Source organism: Phyllostomus discolor, chromosome 4 (genome assembly GCF_004126475.2).
Source record: "Phyllostomus discolor isolate MPI-MPIP mPhyDis1 chromosome 4, mPhyDis1.pri.v3, whole genome shotgun sequence".
Lineage (NCBI taxonomy): Eukaryota > Metazoa > Chordata > Mammalia > Chiroptera > Phyllostomidae > Phyllostomus > Phyllostomus discolor.
Genome location: NC_040906.2, coordinates 173,821,306 through 173,833,310, shown reverse-complemented (window position 1 = coordinate 173,833,310; position 12,005 = coordinate 173,821,306). Strand labels below are relative to the sequence as shown.

Sequence of the window (12,005 nt, the reverse complement as noted above, 5' to 3'; positions counted from 1 at the left end):
AGGAAGCATTAGAAAGCACTAGTATCCGCTCTCCTCTGCTTAAGTTATAATTGCTGACACATTAGGACAGTTATTCACGAAGGTAAACTTTTAGTGAACACAGTGGTCAGTCGAAATGAAACATTTCAAGATCCGTAAGTATTTTCCGGGCTTCTTCAGAGGCACTGCCCCTAGAGGCCACTCTAAGCAAGATGGGGAGGCAAGAGTCCAGGGGTTCACTTTGTATAGGCTTTTCTGCTCACATGGACCCACACACCCTGACACAGGAAGAGCCCCTGGAAACACGAAGCAGGTTTCTGCCTTCCCCCGAGTCTCATCTGACTTTCCTGGTTTATTCATAGAAACACCTACATAAAATAAGCCAGGAGTAGTATTTCTAAAGAAAAAAGCATGCAGCAGGGGATTTTCAGTGTTACGTATTCCCTCGCCCATAGGAGATGTGAATCCATCTTTCTGGAATGAGCAGAGTCCTTGACGATATCTTGCTTAAAAAGAAGGGATTCATCATATTTTGTTCATTGCATTTACTTCCACAAGGAGGAAAAACTGGCAAGCCTTATAGGTCCATGGAAAAGGTTTTCCTGAGGTTAACCTGTAACATTGGTATGGGCTTCTCACTGGTTGCTCTGTTTCCAAGTACGGGCCCCCAAATGTCGAATTCAATGTTTAGAAATGTGTCAGAGATTTTTTTAAACATATAACTTTAAAATGCCAGTCTGCTGTAAACCGTTGGGTTACTCTTGATTATTTACATAATAACTTACACCCTTAAGTGTAAGAGAAATGGGGAGAGTGGCAGCTAATACACCAGACACTTTGCTCTTGATGCTGAGTATGTTCGCTAAAAAATGCTGTGGATGGAGTGTGTTTCTTTGGGCAAAGAAGGTTGAAAACTACTGTTATGACATGGTAATTGTTACAGCTGCTTAAATTACTACCATGGTGTCTTGAACTTTGGCAATATCTTGTGCCTTCCTAAACAAAATCAAGCCCCCCAACCCCCCAAAAATGACAGATTGCTTACACAAGAGAATTAGATATTAGCCCTTGTGATATCTATGTGCCAATGACCATAAAACAGCCTTCTACACACCCAGTGCTACATATGCAAAGATGAACAAGACAGTCTTCACCACTGGGGAGATAACAGGCCAAGATTTTGGAGCTGAGGTCCCACAAACCTTACTACAAAATGGAGCCAGAAGGTGCAATAATACTAATTCATATTTAATAAGATTTTACTAGGTGTCAAGTCTTGGGCTTGGATTTATATATATATGATCTTATGTGATCTTCACAATAACCTTATAAGATAGATATTATTTTGTTCCATTGTATAGATAAGTAAATGGATGCTTAGAGAGGTTAAGAAACCAGCCCAAGGTCACAGAGAGGGGGAAGGAAGTGTTTGCCTGGAAACTAAATCATATGATTCCAAATCTCTTAATTACTATGTGGTACCATCATTATGCTGCCAAAACATACTCTTTGCCCTCACAGAGGGCACAGAGCACAGTTCGAGAAATGTAAATGGCTTAATATTCCCCAGAAATATTCTGGGGAAGGTGAAGACAAAGAAAAAAAAAGCCAGCCTGACCGACCGATGAAAACTCTTCCACCAAGACATCTGTATCATGCCTTTCAACAAAATCCGCGCAAGTCTATTCTTGTTTCTTCAGCCAAACAAAACAACAAATCTGCGGTATTCAATTTCTGCTTTTAATTAGCAGCCATGCTGTTCAGCTGCTGCTATGATTTAATAGAAGATGCGAATTATGATTTTATCCATCATGCTAATAAACATAGCTTGTAAAACAGGAAAGGATGGAAGGGACTTTATCAGACTAGTGCATGAGTCCTTTCCCAGCTGCAGGGAGCTGGGTACTGTAGCTGTTGGGGCAGTCTGCACATCCGAGCTAAGTTACTAGAGTCACCAAAGCAAAATAAATGAGTAAATGAATAAAAATATAAATAAAACCTAGATGTTGACAACTTTCTAATTCCACCTCTCCATTCTCTCCATCATCTGTCCTTCCTTTTATCAAAATCTTTTTTGTTCCCTTTTTTTAACACAGGACAAAGACTTTGGTGATTTCTTTCACAAAATGTTCTTTGTACCCCTCTCTCTGCTTTAGAACCTTTTCAGTTCATTTGCTGTTGCCTTATTCCTCTGAGCTTTTTTCCATAAGTGACCACTGAAGGAGATCTGTGGTCCCTTCAACCTAGCTCCTCATAATCTTCAGGTGCCATCCTCTCCAGAGAGCCTCCCTTGGCCATTCCCTGTTCCCTGAGGCTGAATTAAGTGTCCTCATCCGTACACTCCTATCTCTAGTTGTACACATTATATGGTGCAACTCACAAGCTCCTGAAAACAAAAAAATGTATTCTGTTCATTTTTATGTTCCAGGTACCTTGAAGACTACTGGGTGGAAAGGAAATACTCAACAAATACAGAGTGAATAAATGAACAAAATTTACAAGTGAACAAATGCATAAGTGAAAAGAATATAGTCTTAGAAGATCTGAAAGATGGCTGCTTATTCTATCTTAAAAAACAACTAGCTCTAAAAGACAAAAATAATCCTACTTTCACTGTATTCCATCTGCCAGTTAGACACTGAGGTTAATAAGCTATTTTCTGATGCATTTCTGAATAAGCCTGGTAAGGTGCTATCTTGCAAAAATGATGCTAAATACGGTGCAGGGTGAAATATTGCACAGTGAGCTGTTGGTTATTCATGTAGTATATAGAATAGCACACCAGAAGTATTCTAACATAGGATACACAGTTTCTATAATTTTAGTAGCAGAAATGGAGAGGAGACTATAATACACATTTTCATCTTCTTTGTTTATGCATTTAAAAGGACATCTTATCCACTTTAAATTCAGAATGACCAGACAATGAAAAATGCATGAGTCTTAGGAAAAACAGTACTGCAGGAAGCTGAATACCTGTTAAAACAGAGCTTGTATTCATAAAGATTGACATAACCATTATCATAAGCACTTTGTTCTTTTAAGTTAATAGAATTTAAAATCTTGTGAATAAACCTGCTTTCCAAATCAGATATTCAAAATAATAAGATTTAAAATAAAACAGAAATCGAATCTTGTTTTCTTCCCTTAGTTATAAGAATATGTTACTTTAAAAGGGTATGAAAAATTTCAACATAGGTTACACAATCATACTGCTTTGTAATTCTTTGGCGTGAGAGTGAAGCAATTATGTCATCATCTCGAATCAGAGCACGTCCGCCTTTCTGTAGAGACGTCTTCATTCTGATAACTACTCTCCGGCAAGTCATGTCAGATCTGCATCAGAGTACGAATTCAACACGCATACATAAAGAACACAAGAGTCCGGCCTCAACTAAAACACTACCACTCGAATGTGAGAGAAACATGTTCTACTATGTTTTGACAAAGATACCTATTTTCAGAAGTTAGAACATTGGCTCCTTGAAGCTCTTTGCTGAAAGGTTTTTTTCACATTTAAGTATTAATTAGACTTCTTCGTAAGGAGATTATTAAACAAGAAGCAAATACACATCTCTAGAGGTTTAACATTAATTGGAGTTTCCCTGACTCAGATTCTGCATGCACAAAATTTAGTCTGTTCTCTAGTTCTGTGGTACCAGTTTAGTTGTTGCTGTTTTTCTTTTTCCTTTTTGAAGAGGAAACCAAGTAAGCCACAAGGAAGCCCTCTAAAACAGTATTTTACTGAGCCTACAAGGTGCTAAGTGTAGGAGACATTTGGAACATTAGTGTGAGAAAAACGAGTCCCGAATGTGCGTGTATACAGTATGTTGTGTGTCTAGAGAAGTGGCGCAGGAGAGTGAAGAGGCACCATGTGGAGTGTTGGAAGCCTGCCTCTTGAGTTCTGCTAATTAAACTCCACAGTCTTGGGCATCTCCCACTTTGGCTTGGTTTCCTTTCTGTAACGTAAGGATATTATAATTGGTGAGTGTGTAAGATACCTATTATGCTCCCCTTCATATCCTCTTGGTCTCATCCATTTCTAAGGTCTCTGGTCACTCACTCTAGCTCCAGTGGTGCTGCCAGGTCCAGCTCTGCACAGATGACAGCAATATTCTGTGGGCACAGCCCAGTGGCCCGTGCCTCATGCCCACACTTTGCACCTTGTGCCTTCTACCCTGGGGATTCCAGGTTGATGCTGGGGGCCAGACCTTGTGGGGACCTACTTGGTGCCCATTCATCAGCAACCAGGAAGTGCAGGGGAATTAGTGAATTTGACCACTAGGAAGCTAACACAGACAGATAAAGTCTTCTGTTTTTAAATTTCCTTCTATTCCATAATTCTGACTTACTTTTAGAAGATGCTGGTGTGTAATCATCAACTCTTGAAATTGGTATCTTGGACCTCAAAGTCTACTCTTTTTATGTATGTGATTAAACTCTTTGATAACTGAGTTATCAACAATCTTTGCTCATTTATTATGTGTACACTCTATGGGTTTTGGGATTAGCCCAGAGAAATAGATCAATTAGTAGCCTTTGCCAAGGCCTGCTGAGTGCAGGTTATGAGAAAGGAATGTTTGGCCTGTGCCTGCAACAATCTGAAAGGGACATGGAACATAAATGAGTGAAGCTATATGATTCTAGAACATAGAAGTACCTACACATGCAAGTGAGTCTGTGTAAAACCGCTAGCAGTTATTGGGATAATTTCGGTCTTTAGAACTGGGCAAAGCAAACCTGGAAAGGTTTCATGGGGAACATAGTTTTGAGTCTTTTGTTGTTTTAAATAATGGAATAAATGTAATTTGGTATTGAGAAGTTGGTACATCATTCTAAGAAAGAGAATGCTGTGTTATCTCGGAAGCAGAGACTGACACAGGAATCACTGGGTTGGTGAGGGGGAACCCAAAGAGCAGAGATAGGTAAAGAAAAATCAGAAGCAAAGGCACCTAAAGCATAGGGCAGAGTTTTAATTCAGTAGGAATCATTCTTTAGAATGAGCAAAGGAAATGAGGCAAACTCCTGTTATAATGTCCTCAATTTTCTCTGCTCATTTAGGACCAAGTTCTGCTTTTATGAGGAGAAAGTTTCAGTGGGAGGATACATTGAAGAACCAAATATCTCTCTGTGTAAATATGGCATCCTGAAAGTTCAATACTTTCATAATGTATTCACCACTGGCTGAGGCATGCCAGGTACACACATATATTTCTATTCTAACATTGCAAAGCTACAGTCTTCTAATAACTTGCATCTTTAAATCTTCAGCATGGCTTTCTATGTATCTTTGAACATTATTAGTCAACAGAAGAATGTGTTGTAGTCTTTTGCCATCTTGTTGTTCTTGTGTAATACAGCCATTTTTATAGTGAAGAATTTCTCCAGTGGTATAAAGATTTTGAGCATACAAGGTCTGTCTTGAAAAAGTCCAGCCATTGTTAATATAATGAGGTTTTTGTGTGACATCCATGTAACCTGGCAGCCAAGGAGAGTGGACTGGAATGTGTGTATGTGAACAATGACAACTTCACTGTAGTAGTGAGTGGGGGCAGTAGACACATTGAGTGAGCATGTGTACTGTGTGGCCACTGCATTCAAAATGACTGAGTACAGCAATAAATCTGCATCCAATTTTGTGTTAGGCTTGAACATTTCTCTGTGAAAACTCTTTAGAAACTCAGAAGGCTTTCAGGGATGATGCAATGACTGTTGGCAGCTTCATCATGACAACATGCACACTCATGCATCATGTCTCATGCAGAGTTTTTTTGAGAAACATCAAATCTCCCAAGTGACTCAGCACTGTCCTTCCCAGAGTCCAGATTTGGCGCCCTACGACTTCTGGCTTTCTCCAAAACAAAAATCACCTTTGAGAGGAAAGAGTTTTCAAACCATCAATGAGGTTCAGGAAAATATGATGGGGCAGCTGATGGTGACTCCAGCAAAATATTTTGCAGAGTTTTCTGAACAGTGGAAGAGACACTGGGAGAACTGTGTGAGGTCCCAACATGCCTACTTTGAAGGAGACTGAGGAGTCATTGTCCTATGTACAATGTTTCTTATATCTTCTTTAATAAATGCCTATTTTTCATAGCGCATGGCTGGATACTTTCTGGACAGACTTTCATATATTAATAAGAAATACAAATTGAGGCTAATTACACAGTTGTTATTACAGTTAATAATGTTTTTAAAAGATAATGGGTTGCATGACTAAACATAATCTTCCTCCCCACCAAATTGCAGGAGTTATGCTATGATTGCTTAGTTTTTTTAATTGTTTGCTAATATTGTGTCAGGTAATATCTTAAGACACCCTGTCTGCTTACAGCAAAGTCTACCTTTAACAAAAGTGTAAGTTCATATTTAAAATCATCTCATTGACAGTTACAAGTTTTACTAATATTTTTGTTACATATCATTAAATTTTATTGCATTTGTTTTACTTTGTGATATGGCTGATGAAGAAAGGTCAGATTAAGAATATGACAAGTCTCCTTTGAGCAATTTTTTTTTATTTATGGGGCACTTTTGTATGATCTTTGACCCTCAGCTTTTGTGTAGAAATTGTTTCTAAAACAACAATCCTCTTTGTGAAACTTTGTTATTCAGATGGTATAATCACTAAGTCCTTTGATCAGACCGCATGAACTAGGTGAAGTCAGGAGGCTGCCACAGATGCCCTCTGAGAGCAGAACATTTACTCTTGTGTCAAAAATCTCATGTAAGTTACAGGAATCAACTGTGTAGAGAAGCCAGTCACAGAAGACCAGGTATTACATGACGTGTCCAGAACAGGCAAACTTACGGAGACAGGAAGTAGGTAAGCTAGCTGGTAGTTTAGGACTGGTGGAGAGGGAAAGAGGAAGGTGGTAGCTAAAAGTATAAGGTTTCTTTTTAAAGTGAGGAAATGTTCTAAATTGGACCATGGGGTTACTTGCACAGATTTATATAATACTCTGTACTAATTACTAAAAACCACTGAATTGTAGTTTAAATGGGTGAATTGTAAAGTATATGAATTATATCTCAAAGCTGTTGTTAAAAAGAAAGAACAAAGAAAAGAAGAAAGACAGGAATAAAATAGAAAAGAAAAAAGAAAAAAGAAAATTACACAATAGGTAAGAAATAAAATTTCAGTCATCTGATTTACCAATTAAGTGACCATGTGATCTACAAATTGAGTGATTGCACCAGGGTCAATTTATACGTTAAAAATTATTCAATCACAAACACAGACAACAATGTGGTGATTATGGGAAGGAGAGGGGTGGGTGGAGGAGGAAGAAGGTATAGGGGAATAAATAATGGGAAAAGATACAATAAAATATAAAATATTAGTCAAGCTTAATTAATTTCTTGTTTCTACATAAAAAATTATTTTCTTTCTGATATAAAATACCAATATTATGTTCTTTCTGGATTCCAAGGGATCATCTAGTATTTTCCCCTAAGACAGCTATTCCCAACCATTTTTGTTTCATGGCACACATAAACTACTAAAATTCTGTAGCATGCCCAAAAATATATTTTTTGCCAATCTCAATAATTTTGATTGATTTACCAAAAATAACAATATTAATTGCCTACCCTTTTTCCCCAAGTGAATTTTTTTAAAAAATAAGGAGCCTATACTTGTATGTAACAATTTCTGTTACCAAGAATTAATCGATCAGATGCAACCTTATTATGCAATGTGACCAATAAGATGCAAATTTATTATATGACCTATATATTTATGGTTCAAGACAGGCATCCATACCAGATGGCTATTGTTGTGTTGGCTGTTGCCATTTTTTATTTGATAGTCTAAGGAAAAAGAGGTCAGTGCCCTGACTAAACAATCAGTTTTGCATGTTTTAAAAATTCTTGTGGCACATCAGTTGAAAATTGATGTCTTTAGATGTGTGCTCTCACTTTGGAAACAGTTGATTTAAACAGTAAGTTTTTAATCGTTAGTTTAGAAGGTCAAACCTTTGTCATCTTCCTCCAGAGAATCAATATGAAGTCAAAATGAGAATATGTTTTGAAAGTGAATTTAGATCTTGACTCTGCCATTAACTAGCTGAAATTCTTTTCTATAGATTCATGTATAAAATGGGGATAATAATATATACTTCACGGGCCTGTCATATGGATTAAATGAGATAGTTTGTAAAACTGCCTACTATAGTATCTGGCTCATCATATATATTCAGAATAATAGCTCATTACTTTTTAGTATACTTGAATCAGTATTTTTATTGACTACTGAAATCTATATGTTTTGGTTATGATACATTTTTTAAAAAACTAGAGAAAATACTGCTAAATGTATCCCAGATTTATTTCCTCAAATTCTGAATAATAAACTTATTCTGAAATTTGGGAAGATTAATGGAGTCTTGCCCTTCAGAAGTTGGGGAAAGAGGGAAGAGGGGCAGGGAAGGAGCAGGGGGAGAGAGAGAAATGCTTAAAAAATCTTACCTGACATGACTATTATGAAATTAACAGGTCTAGTTTTAAATAGGAACTCTGCCTTGAGTTCTCACACTTGTGAAGGTCTTCTTGGAGAGCCAGAAAAAAAGTGAGGACATTTTTAGGTCTACTGTATTGCTGTTTTCTTTCTTCATGCATTTTTAAATGACTGGCATTTTTCATTACAAAATGCTTTTAACTTTGCATTTTGAATTATGTTAGTGAACCCTGAGGCCAAATGGCAAACATTTAACTTTAACATCTACTGAATAAATAAAAACAAAGAAAGCATGCAAGTGACTGGTGATATTCACTTTCTTTTGAAATAAAGACCCATGTCAAATTTCATTATTTTATCACGTAGTTACCAAATTTGCATGCATGAAGTACAGTGCATTTGAAGTAGAGCAAATTGGGAAAATTAGATTCCACTAAGTGCTGAACTTCTCCACACACAATTAAAACCTGCTTGAAAAATGTAAAATCAACTGAGATCATCAATTATGCCTTTTACTTGGAAGAGCATGCAGGAAACTTAGGACAAATAAGTGGGGAAGCCATGCCTAATTTTAGAAGACAAATATATCTGGCTCTTGCTTTCAAGTTGTAAGAGGATTCTCTAAGTGGAGGCTAGCTGACATTTTTCTTCATTCTTTATATCAAAACACGACTCCAATTGGCATTACAGGGATCTGACAGTAAAGGAGTAATGTTATCTCAGTGCCTCTGACAGCCTACTTTGAAAAACAACTCAAAATTCAATTTTTGCAGCATGGGCTAGAGCAAATGTATTCTAGAGGGTAAGGTCTGTAAAAATGAAAACTGGATATTTGCCATAATTAAATATTATGACTGGGAATAAATTTGAGCTGGTGAAGTTTCTGCTGTAGGAATGATTGTAACACCAACAAAAATCTATTATCGCCACTCCCACTTTGGGGCTCAGAGAGGAAAAGGCAAATAGAAGAAAGGGAGGTCCTCAACTGAGAAATCCCTAAAAGTTCTCAGCAGCTTTTAAGATGGAAGGGGACAGAGGGTAGACAGGTGGGAGAGGGAGCTTCTATGGCAGAGCAATCAAAGGAAGATTTGTAGAGGCTTGAGTCACAAGGGGGGCTGGTGGAAAAGAAAAAAAAAAAACATTAAATTGATTAATTTGTTGGAAGACAGCTCAAGGTAGTTCATGATACAAAATGTTCCAATTTTTAAAAAGGTACCAAGACTAAACCTTGTGGTGAAAACGTGAGGTCAAATAAAAGTATCAGGCAGGTTAGAAAATGAACCTTCTCATTAAAATCAAGTTCTAGGTAAACGGGATTGGCTTGTTCTGACACGTGGAGCCTCTGTGGAGGCTATGACTGAAAAGCAGTCTCAGGCCCTCAAGTTGTGGGAAGTCACTGACACTTTTTTAAGAGCAATGGGGAAGAAGGAGGGTCAGTTAAGTTGCCTAAATTGTGCACTCACTGTTCTTGTACCTGAGTTCACTGTGAAATCATCTGTTAAAGTGGGGAGGTGTGCTCTGATACCCCTGGTTGAGTGAAACTCACTCCGCAGAGTGGGAAGGGATGGACAGGTGCCTTCCTTCCCTCGGGGCTGCAGTTAGGTTGGCCCTTGACAATGTGGACTGCTGGGGAAATGGTCACTGACTGTGTCTGCAATGGAAACCACTTACAAACCGCCTTTCCTTCCCTTTTTCTTACCTAAGACTTGAGTAAATGCAAGTAATTTCAGATTACCAGCACACCTGTCTTACCTAGTCAATACTGCAACAATGTTTCCAAACTGTCCAAGGCACAGAGAGCATCCAATGACTGTATGGCAAAATGCCAAAAAAGAGTGTAAGATTTTTGCCTTTCAAATTAAAAAAAAAAAATGGAATGGCCTTATTAAACTTTTAAGGTTCCACCAAAGGGGAAATGAAGGAAAATGTGAAGAACTAAAAAACAAACTTCAATTTATTCTAAAAATATGTTTTCCTAAAGGTATATTTTCTACCTACCTCCCCCTACCATCATGTCTAAGTTCTTGGGACCATCCAGAGCTCCTGGGAGACAAGAGCTGCCGTGACACAGCAGCCCAGTGGCTGACCACAGTGCCGAGCCAGGCTGACAGCCTCAGGGTTCTGGAGAGTTAGGAGGGCAGAGGGCTCACCTTCTACTTGTGAATGCCTCAGATACAGGCAATTTGGCATCAAGAAAATACAGGGGAAAGATACTTGTTATCCTCATTGCTTCTTGAATCATGGAAACATACAGCCTAGGAGGACTTCTGCTGTATTAAACTGATCGTGGCCACCAGCAAGCCCGTTGACTGTCCTATGCCTCTCTTTCTGGGAAATGACTGTTAAGTCCCCATCTTTCCAGCGGTGCCCAGTGCCCATGTGGTGTCAGGCCCCTTAAGACTGTGCTGCTAAGACCAATTGTATTGCAGTATGGCATGGCTGTTCACTAACAGAAAAACTACTTCCAGACACATTAGTTATTTTGAACTATCCCTAAAGAAGAGAGTTTCCAACTCCATCCTTGGTTCTCTTGATACTCTGAAGTATCAATAAATGACTATATATACATTTTCTTTGTCTATTCATATATACATTCTCTTTATCCATTCATCTATCAAGGGACACTTAAGGTCATTCCCATATAGTGGCTATTGTGAAATATGCTTCAATGAAGACAAGAGTACAGATATCTCATCCAGATATTGATTTCATTGCCTTTGGCTATATACCCAGAAGTAGAATTTCTGGATCATACAGTAGCTCTGTGTAATATTTTGAGGAAGCTCCGTGCTGTTTTCCATAATGACTGAACCAAGTTACATTCCCACCAATAGTCTATGAGGATTACCTTTTTCCACATTCTTGACAACCCTTATCTCGTGTCTTTTTGATAACAGCCATTCTAACAGGTGTGAAGTGATATCTCATTGTGCTTTTGATTTCCATTTCCCTGAGGATTAGTGATGTGGAGCACCTTTGTATATACCTGTTGACTATTTGTATGTCTTCCTTAGGAAATTGTCTATTCAGGTCTTCTGTCCATTTTTTAATTGAATTGTTTTTGAATTGTTGAGTTGTATGAGTTCCTTATATATTTTGGATATTAACCCCCTTTATCAGATATGTGCTTTGTAACTATTTTCTCCCATTCTGGAAGTTGTCTTTTTCATTTTGTGGATTGCATCTTTTGCTGTGCAAAACCTCTTCAGTTTGATGTAGTCCCAATAATTTATTTTTGCTTTTGTTACCTGTGCTTTTTTATTGACACCTTAAAGTTTTAATAGTGACTGTAAAGGTGATTTGAATAGAGTCTGAATCTCATTTCTTTTCCTTTATTGATCCTTGTGTGTGTGTGTGTGTGTGTGTGTGTGTGTGTGATGGAAAACAAAGGGGAGGCTAAAAAGCTGTCTTATTTAAAAGTATAAGTGAACTGGTTGCTGAAGTACCTGTCTCACCAGCACACACAGTGCCCAAGACATTACATTCAAATGAGTTGTGCATGGCATGCATGATGATGTGCACATTTCGTGGTCCTCAGTGCTCCTGAGGGCCAGTTGGTTTATACATG

The 12,005-nt window shown here is 38.0% G+C and overlaps 1 protein-coding gene across 1 annotated transcript in view; it reads right to left on the bottom strand.

The window, feature by feature from the left end:
• The window catches only part of SLC35F1 (solute carrier family 35 member F1), a 360,365-nt gene that overhangs the window by 139,028 nt on the left and 209,332 nt on the right, over positions 1 to 12,005 (bottom strand). The gene's annotated exons all lie outside the window — the stretch shown is intronic.